This window comes from Gossypium raimondii, chromosome 4 (assembly GCF_025698545.1).
Source record: "Gossypium raimondii isolate GPD5lz chromosome 4, ASM2569854v1, whole genome shotgun sequence".
Classification (NCBI taxonomy): Eukaryota; Viridiplantae; Streptophyta; class Magnoliopsida; order Malvales; family Malvaceae; genus Gossypium; species Gossypium raimondii.
In genome coordinates this window covers 21,633,031-21,658,984 of record NC_068568.1, presented here as the reverse complement: position 1 = coordinate 21,658,984, position 25,954 = coordinate 21,633,031, and the positions used below count along the sequence as shown (strand labels likewise).

Here is a 25,954-nt window from a genome sequence, read left to right as displayed (position 1 = left end):
ACATGGAAATTACACAATTCACATACACAACATTCCATTCAATCATATAAATATACAATTTAGTTACACGAACTTACCTTGACAAGTGTTCGTGAATTGTATTCTACTAATCCGGTACTTTTTATTTTCTTCGATCCAATTCGGTATTTGGTCCATTCGAATCTATATGAGTAAATTTAGCTAAATTTAGTACAATTCATATTCAATTCAATCAAATTCACATCTTAAGCAAAATTACTATTTTGCCCCTATACTTTTATTTAATTTTGATTTTATCCTTAGGCTCCAAAAATGAAATTCATGCAATTTGATCCCTATTCCAAGTCTAGACGATTTTTACATGTAACATTAACAGCCCATGTATTTTATAAAATTCAAAATTTTTCCATGAATTTTACATCTTTACAATTTAGTCTCTAAATCCCAATTTCATCAAAATTCACTTTACAAAAGTTGTTTATCTATCAACAACCTTTAATTTTCTACAATAAAATTCATAATTCAACTGTATTCATCCATGGAGGAATCCTAACACTTTGATAACTTTACAAATTAATCCCCGAGATAGCTAGATTAAGTTATTACGATCTCGAAAATATGAAAATTATTAAAAACGGGACAAAAAAAACATACCTAGTTAAGGCAAAATAGCTTGCTTGAGTTCAACACCCATAACTAAGGTTTCCATGTCTTTAATTTGGGAAAGATTACATAAAATGATGATATTTCTTATTTAATTAAAATATCATCTTTTATTATTTCATCTTTCCAATTTAGTCATTTTCTTTATTTAATTTTCCATGGATGAATCATCATACTTATCTACTAACTCCTCTTAATGGTCTATTTACCATATAAGGACCTCAAATGTTGAAGTCCATAGCTATTTGGTACTCATAGCTACTAGAACTCAACTTTTGCATTTCATGCAATTTGGTCCTTTTATCAATTAAACATGTAATCGGTAAACGATAGACCATAAAATAATTTTAAAATAATATTTTACGGGATTGGATTTGTGGTCCCAAAACCACTATTTCAATTTCACTGAAAACGAGCTATTACAACACCGCCATGCGACACGGCCGTGTGTCCCCTATAGCTTACAGTGGGTTGTAAGTCAGGTAGTTACACGACCTAGTACACGGCCTGACATACGGGCGCGTGGTTTGGTCGTGTGACCCAAGTCAGAGAGTTACATGGGCACGGACACGGTCGCGTGTCCCTATTTCGAATGTCCACACAGCCAGAGACATGTATGTGTCTCTCAGCCGTGTGAGTCACACGGCCGTGTGGGTTGAAAATTTCCAACTTTTTTTGAAAAATTCTATATGTTTCCAATTTAGTCCCGACTCATTTCTAATGTGTTTTTAGGGCCTCGAGGGGTCGTATAAGGGACTATATGCTTGAGTTTGAATAATATTGTTATGGTTTATGCTATGCTTTATGTATGTTGAATAATGTTCGTTGTATGACGTTAACTTCTGGTAATGCTTTGTAACCCTAATTCGGCGACGGATACGGGCTAAAGGTGTTACATTTTTCTTGTGGACTAATTCCATGATTAAGTAATTGTGAATTATCAGAACGATTCTTCTGGACATAATTGCAATTATTAGAGCTTAATTGTATATGTCCAATTAGTCCCTCCGCCAACTCAACAAAAGGTCGATCGGGATTCATTTGAATTAGAAGTAAATTCTACGACTTTGGAAACAATTTAATTCGATTGAGTTATTTGATGTGAAATTAAATTGGTTTGTCATAAAATTTGTTCAACTAGAGAATTTGATTAAATAAATTTCTTAAAAAATTAATTTTGAATATCTAAGTGATTTTTTAGAAAATTAATTTTGATCAAGTTAAATTAAATTAATCAAATTAATTAAAATTAAAATTATATTTTTAGAAATTAATTCTCAAATCAAACAATTGACCAAGTGGGTAATTGAACTTAAAAATTGGACCTGAGATCGTAACTTGGCTCGGGAGCACGAAACTGAGACTAAGACCTAAAAGTTGGTCGAATTGGGCCTGGTATGTGAAATTAGGCTGATGGTCCAATTGGTGGTTGGACCGGACCGATTGGGTCGTCACTAGCCCGGATCGAACCAGTAGAAATCGAACCAGCTTTGGTTGTCGACGGTTGCGACGGTGGCATTTCAGTGGCAAAAAAATGGTTGGCAACGATGGGTCTTTGGTGGTTAGGCAGTGGAAGAATTACACTGTTATTGTGACTCTACCAGAGAATTTGATTGCAGAGTAACTATTTCAAAAATAATATTTTTTAATAAATTTAATATTTAATTTAATTTAATACTTATCATAATAATATTTTATTAATTGAATATTAAAATGGTTATCTTAATATTAAATTAAATTTAATGTTTATCTTATAGATAAATATTCTATTAATTTAATAAGATTTAATATTAAATTTAATTTAATATTTATCTTGATAAATATTATATTAATTTAATATTAAAGTGATTAATTTTAATCATAGTGAATTCTCTAAACTCTCCATATATAAAGAGAGCCTTGAGCCATTATTTTCACACACTTGAATTAAAGAGAATGTTATAGAGAGAAAAATGTCTGTAAAAGTTATTTCAGAAAATTTATGAAGATATTTTTCTTATTTACAACTTGGCTAAAAATGTTAGAAAAATTGCGAAATAATTCCATCGGTAATTTTTTTTGAAAAATTTTATGATTTAAAGCGATCCGACACTCGGCAGACGTGAGCTTGAGGATAGAGAAGAAGACTACTCGGTTGAAGTGTTCATCCTAGATGAATAAAAAAGGTACAATTTTGATTAATTGTTTATGACTTTAGATACCACAACCAAGTTCTTATTTTGGAATTTTTTTTAAACTCTGGTTTTTCCTTAAATTTATTTTTCACTGCGTTTTTCAAACCCAATTTTCCGACATATTTTATATGATTATACAATTAAATTCATACATATACTTTTTTTATACTTTACAAATGAATCCTTCACTTCCATTTTCAGTACTTACCTCAATACACCATGTCAAAATATATATATATATATATACGCATATGTAATTTGAATTCAAACAATCAATAACGAAATAAAACTAATATGAACTTGTCTAAATGAAACAACAACAGACACCACACCAATGACTACTCGATGACTTTTCCTTTTATGCAATTATCGACTATTTGATCCGTTTCTGGATCTATAGAATAATTTAACTCAATTAATCGATTCCAATACCGTAAAATATCTAAATTTATGTATTTGACTCTTTAACAATATTTTACATTATTACCCTGAGCTTTTACTTTTTATTCAATTTAGCCCCTAAATTCGAAACTTACACATTTATTACAATCAAGCCTAATATATGCTTACCAAATTCTACTTGACCTGCTTACAGCCCATAACTAATGAGATTTTCATAAGAATTTCATCCTAAAATTATTATTTTATCATTTTAGCCTATAAGCTTAAAACTAATCAAATTCACTTTACAAAATAGTCTTATTTAACAACCAAGTTCTTAAATTTATCATCCAACTTCATAAACAACTCAAAACCATTAATGAAAAGATTCAAAACCTTTAATAGTTTTACAAAATAGTCCTCAGGTTAGCTAGATTATACTACAACGATATTAAAAACAATAAAATTACTAAAAATGGGTTTAAATTTCATACTATGCAAAGAAAAATAGCTTATTGAACCTTAGTGTTCTTCTAACAATGGTATTTCGGTGGAAATAGGTTGAAGATGATGAAAAATAAAATGGCCATTAACATTGTTTTGTTTTATTACACATTTAACATTAATATATTATAAAATAACATATAATTTTATACATAAATCATTTCTAAACCGTTCACCATACTTAATATGGGCTAATTGCCTCATAAAACCCTCAAATTATGATTTTATAAACATTTAGTACATGTAAAATAATAACGATTAACTTTTGAAGTTCTTATGATTTAGTCATTTTTCCTTAATTTACTATCCAAACGTTAAAATTATCAAACAAAATTTTAATACGATAGTCAAAAAACCTAGTAAATATTAAATAAATAATATTCACTGACTCACTGGTCGAAATTGTGGTCTCGAAACCACTGTTTCTAACACCACTGAAAATGGGTTGTTACATTAAGTTTACGATTTTCCGTTAGTAGGGGAGAGTAAAATTTGATTAGACTCGAAAAATAGAAAAAGGAAGTTCAGATTTGAATTATTCAAATCTAATTAATCAGGTTAATCAAATAAACTTGAACTTTTTTTGAATTTCAAGTTCAAATCGAGTTGAATATTGGAATTCAAAAAATTCGAATAAACCAAACACCAAACATTGTTACTTTCCTTTCCCCAAACCCCCCAAACCTTTTTACTTTACACCTAAAAAAATTACTTTCCCTCAAACCGTCAAAACCTTTTTTTCCTTTTACTTTCCCCAAAACTTTTACTTCTACTAAAATCTCGAAAACATTTTTCCTTTTACTTCCTTCAAAACCCCCAAATTTTTTTTTTTACTTTCCCCCAAACTCCAAAAACTTTTTTTCCGAATTTATGAGTACTATTTATATTATTGAATTAAATTTCACATGTTATACTATTTATATTGCTAAATTGTTTAGTTATGCTAATCGTTATCAATTTCTATTAAAATTGAATTATTGATTATGCCATAAAATATTCGTGTTAAAATTTTTGTTGATATCAATTTCACATTTTTACATTTAATATATTTTTAATTTCAAAATTCATGGTAACAAGAATATGAAGATAATTGAAGCAACTAAGCAAGTACGAGAAGTTAACTTGTATATAAAAGTCTAATAAATAAATTATGTGGGAATGAAAGTTAATAACAAATTTGATTACAGTGGGTAAATTTGATTACTATGGGTGACTATGGCTTCAAAGACCCAAAGTAATTTTCTTAAATTTAACTCAAACAAATTTATTCGATTTGATTTGATTCGAATTTCATCTCACTTGACTCGATTCGAAAAAATTTAAAATCGAATTAGGATAATAAAATAGGATTTGTCAGCTCGATGAACTCAAAATTTTTTCATTTGATTCGATTGAACGCTCACCCCTATCCATCAATGCAATTGTAATGCCCCCAAAATGTATATTTTTGTTTGTAAAAATATGACACAAATACCTGCCTGCTTCAGTGGTTAAGTGTTCTAGGTGTGTGTATGAGATCCCAAGTTTAAGCCATGCCTTTGGTGAAATTTTGGAATTTCATTTTGATTAAAACCTTATCCTTCTTCAGTGGGCTTAAAATTAATTGTTTGTAAAACCATATTAGAATGAGCCTACTGGTTCAAGTGGTAAGGGAGTTGGAGTGTTGGAGGTTTTGTGTTTGAATCTCTGCGCGAGCGAGAATGTTAATCTTTTTACTCGGTTTCCTGGAAGAGTTGTGCAGAAGATGGATTCTGAGTAGTGGATTGTGTTAGTGGGCAGTTAATTGAGAGAAGATAGGGGAGTTAGGATTTGGGGAGTTATCAGGATTATTTTTTTAATTATTTTATTCCTTTAAAAATTTGTTTCTCTCTCTTTCTTTCCAACATTCTGATGTCGACTTTCTTCTTCACTTTTCTTCTTCGATTTTTTCCGGCTTCCTATTGGATTTTTCGCAGTCAATCATCGCTCTTGCGTTCGTGGCCCTTTTTCATCTGGTAAGTGATCATGGCCCTTTTTCATCTAGTAAGTGATCTCTTTTGGCCTTCTTTCTTTGATTTGGGGTCTAGCAACGTCAGTTTATGGTAGTTAATCAGTGTATCCTGTGTTTATGGGAAGATCAAGGTGATGGGGTTTCCCAGTCGACGCTTTAAATGTGCGGATTCACGTTGCTCGATCTAAGGTAAGATTTTGGTTGATTTAAGTGGGTTGTCCATCACTTTTGGTTCGGTTTAATGTGTTTTAAGAATTTCGGGTTTGTTTTTTCAATTTTAGGTATTGCAGTGCTAGGGGATGTTTTTCCAACGAAACAAAACCAAGTGTGTACCTGAAACACAAAAATAGGGGATTCGACGAAAAGCCAAAATTGCTTGCTGTTTAGACAAAAGCAGTAGGCTAAATTTTAAAATTCACCATAAATTTTAGAAAATGAATTAGAGGATGAAAAAATATGGGATTAAATATATTTGAGTGCAGTTTCCCATAGAAGAAATGAAGTAAGCAAAAGAATTTCATTTTATGAGATATTTAAATTTTAGTGAGATAGGGTAAAAATGATTTTAGAATCCCCTGTCCTGAATTTGGAAAATAATTAAAAATTGTATAAAAATAATTATAGGCTATAATTTATATTTTTAAAATCTTGAATGAGTCTATTTTCAAGAGAAATAAATAGGAACATCATCCGAATTCTGTAGGAGAAGATAATTAATTTTTAGGGCAGAAAGGTCAAAACTATTAGACAGTAGAACAGGGGAAATTTGAAAGACAGAAATGTACTTATTGGCTAAACCAAAAATTTTGAAAATTTTATGGTAAGAAAGTATGTGAGTCTAGTTTTAGGAAAATTTTACAGATCTTAATTCGGAATTTTGTATCTTAAGATAAAAATAATTTAGTAATAGTGGAGACACATATGAATAATTATCTAGCACTGTATGACTGATAAAGTTGCACGGGTCGCCCAAATCGACTGTGACCTACTGTAGGGTCGGTAAACTTAGTTAGACCCCTAATTGACTGAAATGACTATATGACTGATATGATTAAGCCTGATGATGTCCCACCGATTTGATACTGATACCGTGTTTATATGCATGGTATTATGTTATAGCATGTCATATCTGTATATTGCATTGCATGGGGTTGGGGGATTATAATGTTCGGAGGAAGTGTACTGAAAGGCCTCAAGCCTAATTTACTGGTAGCTCAGCTACAAACTACTATCTAGTGCCGCATTCGGTACTACTTGGAGTGTAGGGATGGGTAGGTTGATTATATCCCCACATGGAGTGTAGGGTTGGACGGAGATAGTGTGTAGAGACTGGATGGGTAGGATTTTTGTGACTGAATATATATTATTGCTACTGATACTGTGATGGGCTAAAGCCCTACTGCATGACTGTTTTTGTACTGAGATGGACTAAGGCCCAAACTAGAGTGATACTGATACTGAAAAGGGCTTAAGCCCAAACTGTGATTATCTGTTTACTGTCTGTTCATTTATATAGGGATTACACATTGAGTTTACGTAAACTCACCCCTTCTGTTTAATATGTACAAGTAATCCCCAGATTTAGGTGGATCAGTGTGGCGGAGGACTCAGTGGTGGCCCCACGACTTCTTTTACACTGTTTAATACCTATTTATGATTTTACTTTTATTTGGGAGTATTTTGCTGTAATTATGGCCTTTACGGATTTTGGTTTAAATTTGGTTTTTATACGGTTTTATGATTTAAATCTGCTAGTGTTAGGTAAAACTCTAGTTTTCAAATGAAATTAATGTTTTATCAAAAATACCACGAATAGGCAAACTATTTAAAAGCTTCCGCAATAAGAAAACACTTTGAAATTGAATAACGATTTGTAAATGAATAATGTTTTGAAAACGAACGACACAATTTGAAGTGAACATAAGATAATAAAGAAAATGGTTAAATAGAAAAGAGGATTTAGTGACGACATATTTTTTCAAAAATCACTACCATGTGACATCGTCAAATTCGACCATAACGTCTAGGCCGAGTTTAGGGTGTTACATTTAGTGGTATGTGAGCCATGTTACAAAACCCAACTATGGATGTGGGTTTTTAAGACGTGATTTCTGAGAACTAATTTCTAAATTTTTTACTGAAAGTGTGGTACATCGAGTCTCCAGCGCCAATCTAGTAAGTTTTCTGAAACTACAAATTGTTTAAACTGAAACTGAAACTAAAACTGAAACTGTCTTTGATAGTATATCCTGAAACTAATATAGGTAGTATATACTGAGACTACTGTAGATAGACTATACTGAAAACACTTAAAATAGTGTATACTGATACTGTAGTAAAAGTGATAGACATTGATTGACACTGCGATGGATGAAACAAACTTTACACTTTTGATACTGTTTTCATAAAATATCTGTTAATAAACACTAGAACTGTAAACTGATGCATAAAAATGTTAATACCGATAAAATAGAATTAGAGAATGAGCACCAGAGGTACTCGCGGGCAGGGTACTAGAGGCCAAGGTAAAGGCTATAGAGGGGCTCGAGCTGAGTCCTCGTCATCGGGCAGTCTGCCAAATTTAGGTACAAGTGAGATGCTAGTGTCGCCTGCTACTGAGACAGGGTCTGAAGATCACATGGCTGGGGACGATTCATTGTCCCAAGGTATGCTAAGGATTTTGGAGAGGGTCGTTGAGCCCCATATTAGATTTTGGGGCTGAGGGTCTATTATGGAACAAATCCGATCCAATGGAGCTGAGCTCTTCAGGGGTGTCACTGGGGTCACCCTAATGTGGCCGAGTATGAGGCCAGGATTGTGAGACTGAACCGCTGTGCGTGAGGTATGGTGGCATCTGAGTATGAGCAATGTGTCCACTTTGAGGATGACCTCAAAGATAATTTGAGAGTTCTGATAGCCCCGCAAAGGGAGCGAGATCTTTCTGCCCTGGTCAAGAAGGTGAAAATCGTTGAGGAGGATATGAAGGTAGTCATGATCGGAGAACGTCAGAACTACTTATCTAATGTGATCTCTGTATTGGTGGTGGAAAAGGTGGTTCTTAAGGGATGTGAGACATTATTGGCCTATGTAAGTGTTTCAGATTCTAAGGGCTCTATAGTTAAGGATATTAGAACGGTAAAGAATGTTCCAGACGTCTTTCCTGATGAGCTATCGGGTTTACCTTCGAATCGTGATGTGTGTCCATCGCTCCCTATAGAATGACACTGAAGGAGCTTGTAGAGCTTAAGGCTTAGATTTAAGAGCTTTCAGATCGTGGGTTCATCTGCCCTAGTATGTCTCCGTACGGAGCACCGGTTATGTTTGTAAAGAAAAAGGATGGATCCATACGTATGTGCATCGACTACAGGCATATGAATAGATTGACCATTAAGAATAAGTACCTCCTACCGAGGATAGATGATCTGTTTGACTAGTTCAGAGTAGCTTCGTTTTTCTCTATGATTGACCTTCGATCTAGATATCATCAATTAAGGGTTAAGGAGGCTAATGTTCATGAGACGGTGTTTAGGACTCGTTATAGTCACTACGAGTTCCTAGTGATGCCATTCGGACTGACTAATGCACTGGAAGCTTTCATAGATTTAATGAATCGAGTGTTCTAGCCTTATTTGGATCAGTTTATGGTGGTAATAATCGACGACATACTGGTTTACTCGAGGACTGAGGATGAGCATGATGAGCACCTTCAAGTCGTTCTTCTGACTTTGAGGGAACACAACTCTTTGCTAAGTTTAATAAGTGCGAGTTTTGGCTGCTTGAGGAGACATTTCTTGGTCATGTAGTTCCGACTGAGGGGATTCAAGTTGATCCTCGAATGATTGAGGCTGTGTTGGAGTGAAAGCAGCCTAGGAACGTGTCTGAGATCCGCAGTTTTCTAGAACTTGGGGATATTATTGATGATTTGTAGAGGGTTTTTCTTTGATTGTCGCACCCTTGACTAAGCTGCTATGTAAGGGTGTGCCGTTTAACTGGACTGATGCGCAACAAGAGAGCTTTGAGAAGCTCAAGACTATATTGCCTGTTCTAATACAGCCAAAGTCTGAAAAGGAGTTTATTGTTTATAACGACGCATCACATGTCGGTTTAGGATGTGTGTTTATGCAAGGGGGTAAGGTGGTAGCGTATGCGTCTTGTCAGCTTAAGATTCATGAGGTAAATTATCCAATGCATGACTTGGAGTTGGCCACAATGGTGTTCTCACTAAAAATCTGGAGGCATTACTTGTATGGTGAGAAGTATATAATTTACACTGATCACAGAAGCCTCAAGCACCTCCTCTTTTAGAAGGAGCTAAATCTTAGGCAGCGTAGATGGATTGAGCTGCTTAAGGACTACGACTGTACTATTGAAAACAACCCTGGTAAGGCCAATGTGGTGGCCGACGCACTGAGCCGTTAAGCTATGACTAACCTGAGGGCGATGTTTGCTCGCTTCAGTTTATTTGATGATGGTAGTTTGTTTGCCGAACTATAAGTTTAACCAACATGGATAAAGGAGATTATGGGTAAGCAGAAAGAGGATGAGTCATTGGTACTTCATTTTTGACAGGTTGAGAGTGGGAATACCGAGGATTTTAGACTAAATAGCAAAGGGGTATTCTATTTTCGTGAAAGAATCTGTATACTGAAAGATACTGAATTGAGGCAGTCTATATTGCGGGAAGCGCATAATAGCCCTTATGCTACGCATCCTAGCAGAAATAAGATGTACCGCGACCTTCATGAGTTATACTGGTGGCCAGGTCTTAAGCGAGAGGTTACCAAATTTGTGGCTAAGTGTCTGACATGCCAACTGGTTAAGGCTGAGCATCAGTTACCTTCGGCTTTGTTGCAGCCAGTCAAGATACCGTTATGGAAATAGGAGCGAGTAACGATGGACTTCGTTAGTGGGTTGCCTTTAACACCTATTAAGAAGGATTCTGTCTGGGTCATCATGGACTGATTGACCAAGTTTGCTTACTTCATCCCGGTAAGGACAGACCTTTCTCTTCAAAAATTAACTAAGCTTTACATATCAGAAATAGGGAGACTGCATGGGTACCTGTCTCGATCATTTTCGATCGGGATCCTAGTTTCACGTCTCAATTTTGGAAGAAGATTCATGAGGCTCTTGGTTCAAGATTAGACTTCAGTACTGCTTTCCATCCTCAGGCAGATAGTCAGTCGGAGAGGGTGATTCAAATACTAGAGGACATGTTGAGGAGCTGTGTTGTTGATTTCTGAGGCATTTGGGAGGAGTACTTGCCATTAGCGGAGTTTGCCTACAATAATAGCTTCCAGTCTAGCATCCAGATGGCACCTTACGACGCACTGTACGGTCGTAAGTGTTGCACTCCTTATGTTGGACTAAGTTGGGAGAGCGACGTGTTCTGGGTCCTGAGTTAGTTTCTGAGACAGAGGATAAGGTTAGATTGAATCGAGATCATTTGAAAGCAGCTTCTGATAGGTAAAAATCGTATATAGATTTTAAGGGGCATGAGATCGAGTATTCTATGGGGGACTTAGTTTTTCTCAGGGTCTCGCCAAGGAAAAAGGTTCTGAGGTTCGGTCACAAGGGCAACCTGAGCCCTCGATTTATTGGACCTTAGCGCATTCTGAAACGTGTCAAACCTGTCACTTATCAGTTGGAGTTACCTTCAGAGTTGGACTGTATTCATGATGTTTTCTATGTCTCAATGTTGAGGCGCTACCACTCTAATCCTACGCATGTTGTTTCTGTTGAGGAGATTGAGGTTAGGCCAGACTTGACCTTCGAGGAGGAGCCGATTTAGATTCTGGAGTGTGATGTAAAGGTCCTTCAGAAAATTCTATTCCCTTAGTGAAGGTTCTGTGGTGTAATTATAGCAATGAGGAGGCCACTTGGGAGCTTGAGGATGCGATCCGTCAGCAATATCTTCATCTGTTCTGATCAAGTAAATTTCGAGGACGAAATTTTCTTTAAGGGGTAGAATTGTAATGCCCCAAAAATGTATATTTTTGTTTGTAAAATTATGACACAAATATCTACCTACTTTAGTGGTTAAGTGTTCTAGGTGTGTGTATGAGTTCCCAAGTTCAAGCCATGCCTTTGATGAAATTTTGGAACTTTTTTCTGATTAAAGCCTTATCCTTGTTCAGTGGGCTTAAGTTTAATTATTTGTAAAACCATATCAGAATGAGCTTGCTGGTTTAAGTGGTAAGGGAGTTGGAGTGTTGGAGGTTCTCTGTTCGAATCTCTACGCGAGCGAGAATGTTAATCCTTTTACTTAGTTTCTTGGAAGATTTGTGCAGAAGATGGATTCTAAGTAGTGGATTGTTAGTGGTTAGTTAATTGAGAGAAGATAGGGGAGTTATCAGGATTATTTTTTCTTATTTTATTCTTTTCAAAATTTGTTTCTCTCTCTTTCTCTCTAAAATTTTGACGTCGACTTTCTTCTTCACTTTTTTTCTTCTATTTTTTATGGCTTCCTGTTGGATTTTTCGAAGACAATCATTGCTCTTGTGTTCGTGGCCCTTTTTCATCTAGTAAGTGATCTCTTTTGGCCTTCTTCCTTTGATTTGGGGTCTAGCAACGTCAGTTTATGGTAGTTAATCGATGTATCTTGTGTTTATGAGAAGATCAAGGTGCTGGGGTTTCCCAGTCGGCGCTTTTAACGTGCGGATTAACGTTGCTCGATATAAGGTAAGATTTTAGTCGACTTAAGTGGGTTGTCAATCACTTTTGGTTTGGTTTAATGTCGTTCTAAGTGTTTAATTCCAGGTTTGTTTGTCAATTTAGGTATTGGAGTGCTAGAGAGTGTTTTTTTGCAATGAAACAAAACCAGGTGTGTACCTCAAACACAAAAATAAGCGATTTGACGAAAAGTCGAAATTGCTTGCTGTTTGGACAACATCAGTAGGCTAAATTTGAAAAATCAGCATAAATTGTGGAAAATGAATTAGAGGATAAAAATTTGGGATTAAAGATATTTGAGTGCAGTTTCTCATATAAGAAACAAAGAAAGCAAAAGAATTTCATATTATGAGATATTTGAATTTTAGTGAGATAGGGTTAGAATGATTTCGGAATACCCTGTCCTGACTTTGGAAACTTAATAAAAATTGTATGAAAATATTTACGGGTTATAATTTATATTTGTAAAATCCTCAATGAGTCTATTTTCAAGAGAAAAAAATAGGAACATCATCCATATTTTGTACGAGAAGATAATTAATTTTTAGTGCAGAAAGGTCTAAACTGTCAGACAACAGAACAGAGGACACTTTAAAGAATAAACTGTACTTATTGGATAAACCAAAAATTCTAAAAACTTTATGGTAAGAAGATATGTGGCCCTAGTTTCAGGGAAATTTTGCAAATATTAATTTGGAATTCTATAACTTAAGATAAAAATAATTTAGTAATAGTAATTCAAGTAGACAACTTTGAAGGATCATATAAGTAAATAGTGGAGACACATATAAATAATTATCTAGCATAGGTTACAATAAAATGGATCATGAGGCTAAGGCCAATTTGGGCCATGTGGGCCACATAGGCGTGTGGGCCCACACGGGCAAACATCATGGTCTTGTAGGCCCATTTTCACTGTTTGGCTGATAAGGTTGCACGGGTCGCCCAAGTCGACTGTGAACCTACTGTAGGGTCAGTAAGCTTACCTAGACCCCTAATTGACTGAAATGACTGTATGACTTATATCATTAAGCCTGATGATGTCCCACTGATTTGATACTGTATGCCGTGTTTACATGCATGATATTATGTTATAGCATGTCATATCTGTACATTGCATTGCATTGTGTTAGGGGATTATAATGTTCGGAGGAAGTGTACTGAAAGGCCTCGAGCCTAATTTACTAGTATCTCAGCTACAAACTACTATCTAATGCCGCATTCGGTACTACTTGAAGTGTAGGGATGGGTGGGTTGATTATATCCCCACATGGAGTGTAGGGTTGGACGGAGATGGTGTGTAGAGGCTGGATGGGTAGGATTTTTGTGACTAAATATATATTACTGCTACTGATACTGTGATGGGCTAAAGCCCTACTGCATTACTGTTTTTGTACTAAGATGGGCTAAGGCCCAAACTGGACTAATACTGATACTGATACTGAAAAGGGCTTAAGCCGAAACTGTGATAATCTATTTACTGTTTGTTCATTTGTATGGGGATTACACATTGAGTTTACGTAAACTCACCCGTTCTGTTTAATCTGTACAGGTAATCCCGAGATTTAGGCAGATTGGTGTGGCGGAGGACTCAGTGGTGGCCACACAACTTCTTTTACACTGTTTAATATCTATTTATGATTTTACTTTTATTTGGGAGTATTTTGCTATAATTATGGCCTTTACGAAGTTTGGTTTATATTTGGTTTTTATACGGTTTTATGATTTAAATATGCTAGTGTTAGGTAAAACTCAAGTTTTCAAATGAAATTAATGTTTTATCAAAAATACCACGAATATGCAAACTGTTTAAAAGCTTCCACAATAAGAAAACGTTTTGAAATTGAATAACGATTTGTAAATGAATAATGTTTTGAAAACAAACGACACGATTTGAAGTTAACATAAGATAATAAAAAATTGTTAAATAGAAAAGAGGATTTAGCTACGACATATTTTTTCAAAAATCACTACCATGTGACATCATCAGATTCGGCCATAACGTCTAGGCCGGGTTTGGGGAGTTACAGCGATGCTTAGAATGCCTGTGGAATTGCTTGAGGGTGTAGTTTTTGCCATCAATCCATAAATATCAAGGATATTCCTCGAAATGCACCTGCATTCCCAATATTCATTAATTTTCTACATACCATCCTAAATATGATGAATGATTGGCAATTAGGAATTGCTTAGAAATCAACCCCAACACTATAGCCTTTGTTAACCAGCGTAGCATTTACATGTTTGTAGTTCCTGGTTAAAGGTTTCAAGAGCCTGTTGTGGACCGTCAGATTCCTTTGACTGTTTATGGGAGATTGCCTTTGCCCTAAGGAACATGGTGAGAATGTTGGATTTAGTTTTCCCCACTTGTCGAGGCCATCGTTGTCTGAATAACAAAATTCCATTTCTTTAAAAACTAACCCAACAAAAATGGAAAAAATATATCAAGGAGTGAGTCTGGGATTCAAAACATATATACTATGATTTTCCAAATGGAAACGCTGCAAGAACATGATCGTACCATCAATGGCAAACGAAATGCCAAGAAGCAAACTAAGCACGAAGAAGATGGAGAGTTGAGGAGCCATTAATAACACGACCCAAATATTGGACTTCCCACAATAATTCACCTTTCCAAACATAAGAACTACTGATGAAAAGCTTATCTTCAGTTGCACATGGCTACTTGTGTTCATACAATTTTCTTTGCTAAGTATAGTAAAGAGGTTTATTGGGAGTTTTAGTGCCCCTTAAGACAATTATATGTCATTGACTATTTATAATATGCAAATATTCATGTTCTAAATGGATCAAAACTAGAATATGACCTACAATAATTATTAGAGGGACCGTAATATTTTTTGAATTATTATCTTTTATATGTAATAAAATAATTTAGGGTCTTCTTGGACAACACAAAGCAATTAAATGATAGTGTAATTACTAGGTTCATTAGGTAGTAATTACACTCTCTTGTAATTACAAAAAATTTAATTCCTTATCGTTTTTAATCGACAAAGTGTAAGTACATCGTAATTCCCTATATCATGTTTGGTAGTACAAGTTGTAATTACACAATTATATAATTTATATATTTACAAATATTAATTAATATAAAAATATTAGTATGATAAAAATAATTTCTAAAAAGTAACACAAATTAAAATCAAATCATATATATATGTATATATTATGTTAGTTTAAAAAGTAATCGATAATATTATTACTAATAAAATTGCAAGAAAACTAAATATCATAGGCAATTTTATCTAATTGTTCTATTGCAAATTTGTTGGGTTATTCCTCTTTAATATTTAACATTTGCTCTTTATTATCATATTTTGGTCATTGACTAAGTTCATCATCATTTGAATTTGAACCCGCATCATTAAAATTATCAAGATCTCTTTCTTCCATATACTCTATAAAGTATTGGTCGTCTCAATTCCCCTTATGATTGAAGTTATGAAAGATGCAACAAGCTAATACGATCCAATCTTGATTTTTATGTTAGACTAATGTAATGTTGTTAATATGAGATTTTTTTTAAAACAAAAACTGTCTTCCCAACCACATTTTGAAGCATCAAATGTCTCAAATTAAAGAGTTCGTGAGCTGCCTATGGTGCATGTGTTTTGCACCATTCTCTCAAATGGTATCATAACCTATGATATAGTGTTAGAAAACCTTTTTTATTTCCATAATTAGCATGAACATTATAATATTTGAGTTCACAATCCAAATAGTATATAAGTTTAATTATAAAACTTTTAAAAATTTAATTTGGGGAAAGACTTATACTAGGTTAATTACCTTTTATAATATGTAATTATTATAAAAAGATTTTATAAATTGTCCACAACTTTCATAACATTTCTTATAAATAATATAATTTTTCATAACTTTAGATTTTTTTATAAATAAGTTAAGATAAAAAAGGCTATAACATTTTTTATGAATAAACATATTATTTTTATAAAATATAATATTGACACATAAATAAGTTATATCTATACTTGGCTATAACTTTTTATAAATAAATATATCATAATACTTTTATAACATGTAAATTATTTTTATAATAAATTTTTTGCCATAACTTTAAAATTTTTTAGTATTTAAATAATATAATTTATTTGTTATAACTTTATAAAACACACAAATTATTTTTATAATACAAGAAATTGTTTTCATAATCATCCCAAACATACATACATATTTATGCTTATAATATAATTTTTGTAACTTGTATAAAGATAATTTTCTAAAAAAAAAAATTGATTTGATTACTCCAATGCTCACCCTCTCCCTAAAAATTGGAAAGTGTGACCCACCAATTACACCTATTGTATATTACAAGTAATTATACCCAAATCTCATTATTAAGTGATTTTCCAAACACTACCTTAAAAAAAACACACAGCTGACAAGTTAGACCTCGCATGTCATTGTCTATTTACATAAGTAGTGAATGGGTAAAGCACATGTTTTGTTAAGAAAAAAAACCCGAAGTGAAACCATAAATAGGCTTAAGGGTGTAAAAATTCTTCATCTATTAAAAATAAAAAGCAATTAAGATCCTACTTTTTTTTTGCACTCAATTGGATACTTGAATTGTCAAAATGCATCAAAAAAGTCCTTTGACCGTTAATTTTAACCATTGTCTGTCAAAGTTAACGACCCCTATTTTTTTAGTTAAAGCCATCATGTGTCACAACATGGCCTAACACGACAAAAAATGATAAAAATAAAAATAAATAAAAGTTAAATAAAAATATTAAAAATTTATAATAAAAAATATAGAAAAATATTTACAATTTATTAAAACATAGATTTTTTTATAAAATCACAAAATTTTAAAAAAATAAAAATGTATAAAAGAATTGTAATTTTTTAAAAATAGTAAAAATTATAAAAATATAGTAATATAGAAAAATATAATTTTTAAAATATATTATATAAAATAATAAAATGAAGTAGAGGAAAGAGCTATATTAGTGAATGAAATGATAGAAACTACATACATACATACACATACATATGAAATCAGATAAATTTTGGATACATATGTACACTACACATCATTTCAAACATTAACAAGGAAGGAACACAAGGAATCAAATGATGCATACTATGGCGTGACAAAATGCAGCAATAGCTATAAGGATACCCACTTTTTCTAATATTTCTAAAGTTTGGGTAGAAATTGGTTTGATAAACAAAACCAGCAAGAAAAGATTGAATATAACTAGGAGGAGAAAGGTAAGCAAAACCAAGGAAACATTGGGCTGATTATGATCAACTTAGATGTATTGGAGAGACACGATAATGAGATATAATAAGTTTTTATAATTTATTATGAATTTATATTTTTTTTACATTTTTTATAATATCTTACGTCTTTATAAAATTTTATATTTTTATATTTTTATAAATTTTATAAATTTTATAAATTTTTACTATTTTTATAATTTTTTTTCTAATTTTTAATAACTTTGTAATATTTTTATTATATTTTAATAATTTCAGTAATTTTTATTTATATTTATTTATTTATCATTGTCGCCACATGTCATGGTTGTGACATGTGGTGGCTTTAACTGAAAAAATTTAAGGGTAGTTAACTTTAACGGTCAACCGTTAAAGTTAACAGTCAAAGGGTTTTTTTGATGCATTTTAATAATTCAAATATACAATTGAGTGCAAAAAAAGACAAATTTAATTGCCATTTTTGAAAAAGATTGAGGGCTTTATACACCCTTAAACCCCATCAATATTTTTACTAAGCCTTCAAACTTTAGTGAAGGTAGAGTCCTTTAATTACAAAAAGGTTGATTAAGTAAAAAGCAAGACATATAATGACGGAAATCAAGGGAAATATGGATGGGAAAGAGTTTCAGATGATGACATTTGCTTCAAATTATCTGTGGGCATTGAACAAGAACCTAGTGTTGGATATTGCTAATTGTAAATTAATTATTCATGAGCACTATTCAATTTAAAAAGTGATGATTTATCATCCAATGGGTACATTTCCATGAGACATGTTTCTTCTAAGAAGTATATCCAACATGAAGGGTTGTGGCTATTCAAAATAGTATCCATTGAGTGCATATAAATAAATGGACTATGGTGCTCACAATGTATATTACAATCAATCCAATTTCAAAAATTAGAGTAAGAGTTAGAGAATTCCTCGATTTTGCTAATCAAAGGAAATTCAAAAGCTTTGTTGTATCCCGGGTGGACATTTGTCTTAAACCTCTAGCAACTTTGTGTGGGGGGAAAATATTTCTCTTTGGAAACCATTACTCATGCCTCGAAGTCTACTGTTTAATTCCATATAGTCTCCAGATATATCATCTCCTCTCAACATCTTCAACAATCAATGAGAACTATTTTGGAGCTGGCAACGGGGGCTACCACCACATTCGAAGTGATGAACCAAGAGTTTCTGAAACTTCATCGATTTGATGGGTCGAACTTTAATCATTGAAAGGACAAGATGTTGTTCCTTCCTAATGTCTTAAATGTGGCATATGTTCTGGATCCAAACCTACAACTCGTGAAGGATCCCACCCCAATGCAAACCCTGAGGAAATTGCGAAAGTGGCCAAACTCAATAAGAAGTACGAAGAAGACAACTTCACATGCCAGGGAAAAATCCTCAACACCTTTTCTGATCGATTGTATGATCTTTACGTGTCGATGCAATCATTGGTCGAAATATGGGAAGCTCTTGAAAATAAAGACAACACCGAGTGACAAAGTACTAATAATTTTTTCATGATGAAGTATTTCAAATTCAAAATGCTCAATAGTATCTCGATCATGGATCAAGTCCATGAACTACAAGTCCTTGTAAGCAGGTTTCGTGAGTTGAAATTTTTTTCTTTTAGAATTGTTACAAGTCGGGGCTATCAACTCGAAGTTTCCCTTGTCTTGGAACAATTATCGGAAGAAACTTCTGCATATGAGTCAGTTGATTGTAAACCCTAAATTGTATAGGGTTTTTCTACTCGTTTTTACCACCTTTTTACTTAAAAATAACACTAATTGCGAGCATTTGTTAATGAATTTTGCTTAAATCTCAATCATGGACACGAATTTAGGAAATATGCAAATTTGTGCTTTATTATATGAATTTTGTGCATAAATTAAATCACTTTCATGTTCTTTATTCATGTGCTATGTTTTAATAATGTAGTGAGACCATGAGGTGATATAATATGGAGCTTAGTACAATTCTTGCATGGACATGAACAAATCTACCCTACTTGGATAGCAAATCCATGCAAAATTGGGTTATAAGGATGTTAATTTAACCAGGTTTAAGTGATGATACATGGTGGACATGTTTTGTTAATTATTTGGTCATGAAACCGTCCAACAAGAGGGAGTCAAGCCCAAATTCGACACAAGCCTGTGGCTGCCAAAAAATCAGCTTTGGGACAATTATTTAGGGGTCCCTACACTTTGAAATCATTAAAAATCAGCACATGAAAAATGCTCAAGAAACTGTCCACTCCATGGCTAAATTTAGCATGATTCCATGCTTAAATCAAGCAACCAACTCACCTTCATTTCTACTTGTTATGTCTGGCTGTTAATGGGAGAGAACCAAGGGATCTTTGACGCCATTTTTAGTAAATTTAGCCACCAACCTCAAGTAGAAATACCACACTTCTCTCACCTTTTCATTCATTCCTTAATCCCTAAAAATCGTCACCCATCCATTCATTTTTCATTCTCTCATTTTCTTCCTTCTTTCCACGCCTAGTACTTTAGCCAGCAAAACTTTGATAAGTTTGCCTCTTGGCCGACCACCTTAAGGAACCATTAGCAAAGAGGCAACTTTGACGAGCTTTATTATCTTGCATAGTTTTTAAATTTATGTGATTAAATTGTTTCAAACCTGATCCTTCCTTGTTACTTCACATGAATTCTAAGAAACCCTTACTTTAATATGATTAGTAATAAGTAAAAGATTCCGAAAGGACTTAATTTCGTTTCCAAACTCATGAAAGATCAAGTTGCCACAGAATATTTTCTGAACACTGTTAAGCATGATAAAAATAGACTAAGTTCAATAGTATAATTATCCTAGCTTATTCATGTTATTGATTACTGAACTTTGTGTTTTTGCTGCTAAACTCATCTCATACATTTCATTTCATACTTTGCATTTAGATTAAATTGCATTAGGGATCATACTGCACTTCGATAATGTAATTTAGCTTAAACATCATCAGTTAAAATATTGTGTTTCTATCACCAAATTGTTAACTTTAATTTTAACATTAATTGATTAACATATACAGTCCCTGTGGAGATGATAACTCTTTTACTTACTTTATTACTTGATAACGACTATGTACACTTGCACAAACCTAAGCGTTACACGTTTTTGGCACCGTTGCCGAGGATTGTTGCCTTAATCATTGTGGTGAAATTATTCTTTTCAATTTGGTTTTTATTACTTCTAACTTTACTAATTTATTCTTTATTCTTTATTTTTTGTGATTTATTTTTCAGGTGTTTATGAGCATATATCGAAATATCGATTTATTACTTGTAGAGCCTAAAATTGATCCGACATTTTTACAAATAAGACGTGAACAATTTGCTCAAAGACAAGTCAAGATGGACCGTGGAAATCAGAATTATAAACAAGGTACTGGAGCCAATCATGTGCATAATCCAATCCTTATTACCGATGATAGGCGTCGTGCCATAAGATAGCACGATGTGCCCCTTTTCAATGAATTAAATCTGAGAATTAGAAGACTGAAGATCGAGACACCCCAATTTGAATCGAAACCAGTAATTTTCAAATGCTGCAAATGGTGGGCCAATTTAATGGAATGCCCACGGAAGATCCACACCTTCACCTTCAATTATTCATAGAGGTGAGTGATTCATTTAAGATAGTCGGTGTGACTGAAGATGCATTGAGGTTGAAGCTATTTCAATACTCGTTGAGAGATCAAGCATGGCTTAATTCATTGCCCTCAAGTTCAATATCTACATGGTAAAAATTAGCAAAAAGATTTTTGGTTAAGCATTTTGCACCAAGCAAAAATGCTAATTTACGAAATGAGATAACCTCTTATTCAAAATTGGATGATGAATCCTTGTATGAGGCGTGCGAAAGATTTAAGGATTTACTTTGTAAGTGTCCTCATCATGGGATTCCACACTGCATCCAGTTGGAGACATTTTATAATAGTCTCAATGCACACACAAGGTTGATGATAGATGCTTTTACAAATGGTGCTCTCTTGTCCAAGTCTTATAATAAAGGCTTACAAGATCATTGAGAGGATCACTAGTAACAACTATCAATGGCCAACCAATCAAGCAACTTTAGGAAGACGAGTAGTTGGAGTGCACGAAGTGGACGCACTTACATCACTCTCAGCTTAGGTATCTTCTATTTCTTCAATGTTGAAATAATATTTACTACTAATGGTTTGAATAATTTTGTAGTTCAGTCACCAAGTCAGTTTGATGTTGTTTCCTGCGTATACTCTGGGGATGGCCATTCTTTCGATAGCTGTCTATCAAATCCTGAGTCAATATATTATGTAGGGAATCAACACCAAAATAGAAGAGGAAAAGGATGACAGTACAATTTCTACAATCCTTCATGGCGTAACCCTCCGAAATTTTCTTGGAGTAACCAAGGAAATTGACCGAACAACACTTACATGCAGCATAGACCCAACCAATCCCAGGGGTTCAATAAAGAAGCTCCAAAACCACACCAAGCTAAGTCATCCAATAGCTTGGATAACTTGTTGAAGGTGTACATGGTGAAGAATGACACTTTAATCCAAAGCCAAGCACCAATACTGAAAAATTTGGAGAATCAAAATGGTCAGTTAGCTGTAGAGCTTTGTAACTGACCGCAATGAACCTTGCCAAGTGATATAGAAAATCCAAGGAATTAGGGTAAGGAACATTTTAAGGTAGTGGCTTTACGAAGTATTAAGACTTTGGATCCCAAGACGATTGTGATTGAAGATGAACCTACTAAGAAGGAGGAAAGTCAATTAACAGTTGAAATTCCTACACCAGTAGAGCCAGAACTTACAAAATCTGATAAGGTAAAATCTAACCCAGTAAATTTTGATAAGCTAACATCTTCTCTTGATGTAGATTTTTCTCTTCAAAAAAGTTTTACGATTCAACTAAATGTTCCATTACCTCCATATCTTCAAAATTTGCAACCAAATAGACAGAAACATGAGGTGCAATTCAAGAAGTTTTTAGACATTCTAAAGCAACTTCGCAACAATATCCTATTGGTGAAGGCTTTAGAGAAAATGCCCAATTATGTCAAGTTCATGAAGGACATCTTGTCAAAGAAGAAAAGACTTAGTGAGTATTAAACTATCACTTTAACTAAGGAGTGCGATGTGTTCTTACAAAACAAGCTTTCTTCGAAACTGAAGCACCCTGAAAGCTTTACTATACCCTGTAATATCGGAGAATCTTACTGTGGTAAAGCTTTGTGCAACTTAGGAGCAAGCATCAACTTGACGCCCAAAATTATTTTTTAGCTGTTGGGAATAGGTGAAGTAAGACCCACTACTGTGACACTCCAATTAGCGAATCGATATTTTGCATTCCTAGAAGGAAAAGCCGAGGATGTTTTGGTAAGAGTTGATAAGTTTATTTTTCCTGCTGATTTCATTGTATTAGATTATGAAGTAGATAAGGAAGTGTTGATCATCTTGGGGAGACCTTTCCTAGATACAAGAAGAAAATTAATAGACGTACAAAAAGGCGAACTCACCATGATAGTTCAAGACGATCAGGTAACATTTAATGTTCTAAAAGCAATGAAGATTCCTGATCCAACAGAGGAATGTTCTGTGATGGAGGACCTAGAAACTTTAGTTTCTATGGAATGGAAGAATAATTTTTAAGACCCATTGGAGAACACCTTAGGGTCTGACCCATTGGAGAATAATTTCTAAGCCAATCTGATAACCTATGTTCAACCAGCACAGTTTGAACCGCTAGAATTGGAAGTCTGGGAATTTAGACAACTAAAGTTTTCAATCAAGGAACCACCCAAACTCGAACTTAATGTACTTCCTTCCCATTTGAAATATGTTTATTTGGGTAACTGTTATACTTTGCCTATGATTATTTCAACGAAATTAACAGAACACAAAGAGGAACAATTAATCGAAGTATTAAAGAAGTTTCAAAAGGTGATTGGCTGGACCACAGCTGACATTCGAGGTATAGGCCCTTCCTTTTGTATGCACAAGATTATCCTAGAGGAAGGAGAAAGAGGTAGAATTGATGGGCAAAGGAGACTCAACCCGATCATGAAAGAGGTAGTTTGAATGGAAGTGATCAAATGGTTAAATGTGAGAATTATCTACCCGATCTCAGATAGTTAATGGGTAAGACTGGTATAATGTGTACCCAAGAAAGGCAGAATTACGATTGTTGAGAATGAACGTAATGAGTTAATCTCGATGAGAACTTTCACAAGTTGGAGAATCTATATCGATTACAGAAAATTGAACATTGCCCCTTAGAAATGATCATTTCTTGTTGCCATCTATAGATCAGATGTTAGATGGACTAACAGGTAACAAATATTATCGTTTCTTAGATGGATATTCATGATACAACCAAATAGTTGTAGCCCTAGAAGACCAACATAAAACCACTTTTACTTACCCGTACGGTATGTTTGCATTTAGGTGAATGCCTTTTAGTTTATGTAATGCACCTGCCATGTTTCAGAGATGCATGATGACAATATTTACTGATATGGTTGAAAATTTTGTTGAGGTTTTCATGGATGATATTTCTATTTTTGGTAATACTCATGATGTTTGTCTGAGTAATTTAGCTAAGGTACTAAAGAGATGCGAGGAGACAAATCTTGTCATTAACTGAGAGAAATGCCATTTTATGGTTAAGGAGGGAATTTTCTTGGGGCATAAAATTTCCAGAAATGGGATTGAGGTCGATAAAGAAAAAGTGGACATAATTGAGAAATTTCCACCACCAGTTAGTGTGAAAGAAGTTCGAAGTTTCTTAGGCCATGCAAGATTTTACTAAAGCGATTTTTCTGTTTGAGCTATGAATGGTCAAAGAAGAAAAAAAGTGTTTCATCCGATCTACTATACAATCAAAACTTTTATAGGAGCCCAACTCAATTACATAGTACGAAAGTCACAATATTCACTGACCATGCGACCATTAAATACTTACTTATGAAGAAAGATGCTAAACCGAGGTTGATTCGATTAATACTCCTACTCCAACAATTTGACCTTGATATGCAAGATAGGAAAGGTGTTGAAAGTCAAGTAGCTGATCATCTATCTAGATTGGAACAAAACGAGGTAACTCATTCACTTGTTCCAAATGAGAATTTCCCATATGAAATCATATTTCATCGGAATTAGCTCAATTGGAAGCCATCTTTAACTATATGAAATCATATTTCATCAAAGTCTAGAGATATCACACTGTCACAGGTTATATAACGACATGTATTTTTAGACTCTATATATGCTACGTTTAGTCAGAGAACCAGCTAAATCGCTGTAACACTCCTAACCCAAATCCGTCGCTGGAACAGGGTTACAGAGCATTACCAGAGTGTGCAAATCAAATAAAAAGAAATTTCAAACATCTCAAAACATATCAATATTCATATCATAAACCAATCAAAATCATTCATATTGTCCCATATACGAGCCCTTGAGGCCCAAAATATGCATTAGAAACAAGTCAGGACTAAATCAAAAACTCATAGAATTTTTCAAAAAACATTGAAAATTTTCAACACTATAGGGGTCACACGGGCGTGTGGCCAGGGCGTGTGACTCAAACGGTCAAAGGACACATCAGTATCTCAGGCTATGTGGGCATTCTAAATAGGGACACACAGCTGTGACCCAGCTTGTGTCAGTGCTTGTGTAACTCTCTGACTTGGTCACATAGCCAAACCACATGCTCTTGTGTTAGGCCGTGTACCCTTTGAAATAACCTCACAAGCCCGTGTGCCAGGCCGTGTGTTAGGCCTTCTAATAGCCTGACTTGCAACCCTTTTAAAAGTTACAGGGGACACATGGCCAGGACACCTGGTGGTGTGTCACACACGGCTGAGACACATGATCGTGTGGACAAAAATCAGTCATTTTACAAGCCATTTTTCTCACCCAATATGGCATGTACCTACACTCAACATTGCACATAATTACAAGCCATATCAATGCATCAAAATCATGCATATACAAGTCATATACATATGGTATAACATTATACAACCAATATGCCCTTAGGGCACCTCAAATGACAAGATGTAAACATGTATAATTATATACTCATTTTGGTCAAAATGATCAACTAACTTCCAATCAATACAAACCATTGAATTAGCTTACCAAAACATACCAAATGGTACCAAATATACCACTCAATTACTAGCCTTAGTAAACACATATGTCTTCCATAGCAAAGTACCAATTCGCAAAAGTTATAAGACATATATAATATGCACATTCACCTATCATTTCACCTTTCATCATTCAAACACATTAAGCAAATC

At 33.9% G+C, this 25,954-nt stretch overlaps 1 non-coding gene across 1 annotated transcript; it reads right to left on the bottom strand.

The window, feature by feature from the left end:
* Nucleotides 1–21,449: 21,449 nt before the first annotated feature.
* On the bottom strand, nt 21,450–21,556 carry LOC128040733 (small nucleolar RNA R71). Its single transcript, XR_008195539.1, has one exon. It is a non-coding gene; the product is annotated as a small nucleolar RNA R71 (small nucleolar RNA).
* Nucleotides 21,557–25,954: the final 4,398 nt, after the last annotated feature.